The sequence below is a fragment of the Ranitomeya variabilis genome, chromosome 1 (genome assembly GCF_051348905.1).
Source record: "Ranitomeya variabilis isolate aRanVar5 chromosome 1, aRanVar5.hap1, whole genome shotgun sequence".
NCBI lineage: Eukaryota > Metazoa > Chordata > Amphibia > Anura > Dendrobatidae > Ranitomeya > Ranitomeya variabilis.
Window position 1 is genome coordinate 122,426,004 of NC_135232.1, and position 6,000 is coordinate 122,432,003.

Genomic DNA, 6,000 nt, shown 5'->3' on the forward strand with positions numbered 1-6,000 from the left:
TCACTGAGATGTAGTGAAGCCTTCCAGAGTGATTGTCCTAGAAAGTGACACTGGTCAGAATTGTAAAATTTTGCCTGGTCTGGAAGGTGAACATAATCTGGGAAGTGAAGGGGTTAAACATGCCTGTCTTTTCATTAACGTTTCAGAATAAGCTGTCATGACTTTTCATACATAAGGAATAAAAATATTTCTGACATACTATTAGTATTATTTCATCCTGTTTTTGGTATTTTCACGAGGGTTCCTTTCTGTTTCCAATCTCTAATTGTCAGTTTCCTTCAACTCCTTACCGACATATTATGTGCAGTCTCCACATGCCATCTCCCTGACTTTGATATGGGTTCAAGAAATGAGCCTACATCTTTCCTGGCAGATGATTGATGTGATAGTCAGCCCTCATCTGCCTTTAAAAACCCCATGAGGAGCCCTCATATGTCAATGGAATTTTTTTTAGGACTTTTGAAAGAAGAAAAAAATGAAAATGCAAGAATGGAAAATAGCCATGTTGGGAGGGGTGGACTTTATCTGCTGGAATTAGATATAAATTAATATATCCGAGTGGAATTCAATTCTATTTGAATTTTACAAATATAAGCATTCATTAAAATGTGGATTTTTTGTAAATAGCTTCAATGCATACTCAGCATATGGTGGCCCATGACTGTCATTTTTCTGGTCCATAAAGAGCCTTTAAAAGGTAGAGAAAAATAAAAAAATACTTACATTTATGTTACCATTCATGTCTTCGGCCATCTGCTCCTCACTGTCAGTCAACCAGTCTGTATTGTATCATCTTATCACCACTGTGAACGCTAAAATCCCCAACATAGCATGAGGAAACCTGAAGATTCAATGCTCACAGCAGTGATAAGAAGATGCAGTGAGATCTGATAGATGACAGTGAGGAGCGGTGGGGCCAGACAGGTGGGCAGTACATATAATTTAAAGCTTACATTTACTATGTCCGGAGGTCTCTCCAGACCCCAAAGCTTAATAAGTGACATTAAGTTTTCAGAGAATAATGTATCTGAATTATATTTCCAGGGAACATTCAAGTGAACCATTTAATTTGAATCTTACATGATCCGTCCATCTCTATCTAGAATGTCTGTCATAAATTGCACACAGACAAGAGGGGATCCTGCTCTCTTGACTCTCTGTTTCATACTCTTAGAAGCAGCAACATGGTGAAAATTACACTGAAATACTGAGCAGTGTAACTGTGAATCCATAAGGATTTTTACATCATTTTAGTATATAGGAAGAGTTCAGCAGGCAAGGGAAAGGAGTAGGCGAAAAAGAAAGTTTCTCTTTAAAAACATATTTTTCAACATGCACAGATGATTTATATAAATTTCAGGGATTCCAGAGTTACTACTCAAAAAATGGTAAACATTACTTCAAATTCATTTTCTTTTTAGTGCATTTCAGATGAAAAATAAAGCCAGTTTGTTGATTGTTTTCATTAAACATTTATGTCTGTTTTGCATATATAGCTTGTATTCAGATTTATGTGTCTCCATCGTAACAAAAACAAACTCTGTGTAGTCTGACCCTGCAGTCAGACCCCCTTATATTTATACTCTATGTATTTCTTATCTACAAATTGTATGCCCTTTTGCTTTGCTGTTCATTACAATTTCATCAGAAAGAAAGTTCATAAAAAGCTAAAAGAAGTCTAAGGCTAGTTTCATATTAGTGTTTAAATCTGCAGCGTTTAATTCGCATACGCAAGTGGTTGAAAAAAAAGCATATAAACGCATACAAATGCGGCGTTTTTTAGACGCATGGGTTACCACATGCGGTTAAAAAAAACGCCGCGTTTGTACGCGTTTATATGCGTTTTTTTTCATGCGTTTGCGTTTTTGGTGCACATGATGAGAAATTTCACAAGAGAAAAATCAAGATAACCGGACACCACCAATGGGACTACAGAGGGCGTGTATTATGGGATCTCTATATATAGACCCTAGGGCTACTGAAATCTTAACAGTTTCCTACTGTATCCTGTGTCATGATGGATCTACGCATGGAGAGCTTTTATTTCAACCTGGTTTTAAGCATCAAGCTGTTTCTTGCCTGTGCTTTAGCTTGGGAGCAAGACAGAAATTGCGAAAGATGGAGAAGGAGACAATGTAGGCGTTTTTGGAGACACCCCATTATCGAACTACGTGAGAGCCGTGAAGCCTATCACACGCTGTATGGCGAGCTTAATGCCAACCCGGAGAAATTCCATGAATATACAAGGATGTCACAAGACTCGTTCCGGGATTTGCTTGCTCGTGTCAAAGGAGCCATACGGAGAAAGGACACTCAGCTCCGTAGAGCGATTCCACCGGAGGAACGTCTGCTGGTTACATTATGGTACGTTCCAAAATCTAAAACAATGACAGTCCAAAATTTGTGTTTTCTGACATGTATGTTTTGGGTATTTTCCTTTCTTTCTTTAGCGAAACCACACCATAAATAGAATAGTTTGTAATTTTTGGGGGGTTTCTTTTTCTTACAGATTTCTGGCAACCGGAGAGAGTTTATCATCCCTCCACTTCCAATACCGGCTTCGAATATCCACCCTGTCCGGAATAGTTGCAGACACCTGTCGGGCTTTGTGGAATGTACTCCGGGATGAGTTTATACCCCTACTCACTGTCGACATGTGGATTGAAATTTCAGAAAAATTCTGGTGTGTGTGATTTCCACAACTGTTTAGGAGCGGTGGATGGAAAGCACATTCACATTATCAAACCTGCCAGAACAGGATCAGAGTATTTCAACTATAAAAAATATTTTTCTGTTGTGCTCATGGCAATAGCTGATGCAAACTGTTGCTTCATCGCCGTGCACATTGGAGCTTTTGGCCGTGGCAACGATTCCCAGACTTTCAAGAACTCGGATATGGGCCGCCGTGTGTATGGCAAAAATTTCAATTTCCCCCCGCCACAACCTCTCCCCAACACTCAAGGTCCACCAATGCCATTTGCTATGGTTGGGGATGAGGCCTTTCAGATGTGTCAAAACATACTGAAGCCCTATTCCAGTTGGGACTTGAACCACACTAGAAGGATCTTTAACTACAGACTGACCAGGGCCCGAAGAACAGTAGAGTGTACCTTTGGCATTCTGGTCTCTAAATGGTGCATTCTTGCATCAGCCATAAATCTAAAAGTGGAAACAGTCGACGAGGTGGTCAAAGCCTGTGTGGTTCTGCACAATTATATAATGGCTAAGGAGCAGCCCAACAATGAACTGGATGAACCAGTTGCACACCCACTGCCCGATTTCCAGCATCACCCGCTGCGGTCAACTGCAGCAGTTGGTCACATGCGGGACCAATTTGCTGCTTTTTTGATTCAGATATTGGACGTGTGTCATGGCAGGACAATGTTGTGTAATGTCCTGTTGTAATTCGATCTGTACCAGTAATTTTCAGAAATGATAATATTTCTCATTAATAAACTTTAGTTTTGATTGTGTTGACCGTGTGTCCTATGTTTTTCCTCTACAAACCAAGGCTGTCCTAAAACTTTTTTGTTTGTATTGTATTTGTATTTGTTCTGCATTTAATATCAGTATTTGTAATCCAAAACCAGGAGTGGGTGATAAAGGCAAAGGTGCTTGTTATTATGTTAATATCATAATTTACTTATTGTTCCACTCCTTGTTTTGGTTTACAAATACTGATATAAAACACTGGCCACAAACTGCTAGTGTTATGGCAGCCATGTTGCTTTAGTGGTAAGCTTGTTGACGTCATTGCGTCCTGATTCTGTTCTGCAGTATCCATTGGACACAGACTGAAGAGACAATGACTGTCACACTAAAGAGATCTATACTCATCAAGTCAGGTGTCAAAAATAATGAATTCATGATGCACATACAGCTTCATGAATTCACTACTTCTGACACCTGTGCAGGTGAGCATAGATATGCCGTGTGTGATCACCATCGTCCCTTCAATTTGTGTGTAATAGATTATGTACACAGAAGAGAAAATGGAGGTTATACAAGGCAGTTCTCTACTCACCAGGTCAGGTTCCTAACTAATGAGTTTTTTGACACCTGACCTGTTCAGTAGAGTTCTGCACTGTATGTCTGCCATTTTCACTTTTGACTGCAACACTAGTCACAGACAAAGTAGAAAGAAGAGATTTTGGAGATAATACAAGTATACCTTTTTTGGACCACCTTATATCTCTATACTAAAGACACACAAAACTGCAGTCTTTTTTTTATAACTACTGGAGATATGTTGTGGCCAAAAAATAAAGTGTGTGGCGAAGTTTCTTATTTGGTGCACAGTGTGTGTATGTTGCCGGTGGTGGAAGACACAATAAACCAAACATAATTGGGGCAAATCAAATTTTTTTTTATTTTTTAACAGCCAAAAAATGTATTTAACTGTGCCGGCTTGGGGTAGGGTGATGTAAACGGGGTGTGTGAAGCACTGAGGCCTGGCTAACCGTGGACGACGCAGAGGTGGCAGGAGAAGGGGCAATGAAACTAGTAGGGTCTGGAAGTTCAGGGATGGGGCTTGACACATGAGAGGCTTGAGACGCACTGGAAGGGTGAGACAAACCTGACATTACAGACACATTGGGAGGTGAAGGGGGAGGAATACTAAGAGTCCTCTGTTTTTTTGGGGGGGTTTCCTGGGTTCTGGGAAGCCTTCGTGGGCTCATATGGCGTGGCGTAGTAGTGGGTGACCTGTCAGGGTCCGGCTGCCCCATGCCAGAGTCCATAGTGCTCATAGAGCATGCAGCCATGCCAGAGTCCATAGTGCTCATAGAGCGTAAGGCCATGCCAGAGTCCACAGTTCTCATAGAGCGTGCAGCCATGCTAGAGTCCATAGTGCTTGTAGAGCGTGCAGCCATGCCAGAGTCCATAGTGCTCGTAGAGCATGCAGCCATGCCAGAGTCCATAGTGCTCATAGAGCGTAAGGCCATGCCAGAGTCCATAGTTCTCATAGAGCATGCAGCCATGCCAGAGTCCATAGTGCTTGTAGAGCGTAAGGCCATGCCAGAGTCCATAGTACTCGTAGAACTTGCAGCCATGCCAGAGTCCATAGTGCTTGTAGAGCGTAAGGCCATGCCAGGGTCTTGCTGCATCGTGGTGGTGGCGGTACGGAAGGCCATGCCAGGGTCCTGCTGCATCGTGGTGGTGGCGGTATGGAAGGCCATGCCAGGGTCCTGCTGCATCGTGGTGGTGGCGGTACGGAAGGCCATGCCAGGGTCCTGCTGCATCGTAGTGGTGGCGGTACTGAAGGCCATGCCGGGGTCCTGCTGCATCGTGGTGTCAGTGGAGGAGGTCCAAGCAGGAGCAGCGGTTGTTATGGTGGTGGCGGTGGGATGTCCAACTGCACTCGGCATGGTGGTGGTGCTGTAGTGGTGTCCGGCAGTGCTAGGAATTGAGGTGGCTGTGCAGTGGTATGCAGCAGAGGTCGGCATTGTGGTTAATCGTGACAGTGAAGGCACAGGTGGATATGCCGACACTATCTGCTGGAAACACCGACTCTGCTGCATAGCCTGCACGTAATCAGCATTGCAGGCCTGCATGACACTCAGCTGGAGATCAGGAGTAAGGTGTTCCGACATGCCCTGCTCAATTTGGTTAAAAAAATGATGTGCTGGCCTCTGGAGGTCAGCTTTAACTTGGTCCAGGCTTTTGGTGACCTCCTGGATACGTGCATTCAAGAGGTTATGTGAAATATCCATATCGGTCACTCAAAGCCTTGATTGCGTCGTGTAAAACCAAGCTCAAGTGCGAAAACTCGGGCATGAGTGACCTGTCCGATGCCCTCTGCCGCTGCCGGGAGGAGCCCCCCAAAAAAGGGGTAGTGGAAGAGGACTGCGAAAGGGGAAGACCTGATGGACCAGCTCTCTGGTCTCCAGTTAGTGTGGAAGGCCCACTTGCTGCTGCGCTGCTGGATGGCTGGGACGGGTCCGTGGCTGTCGGACGAAGGACCGCTCCAGAACCTGGGCCAACAGTTGTGCTCCATGTGCT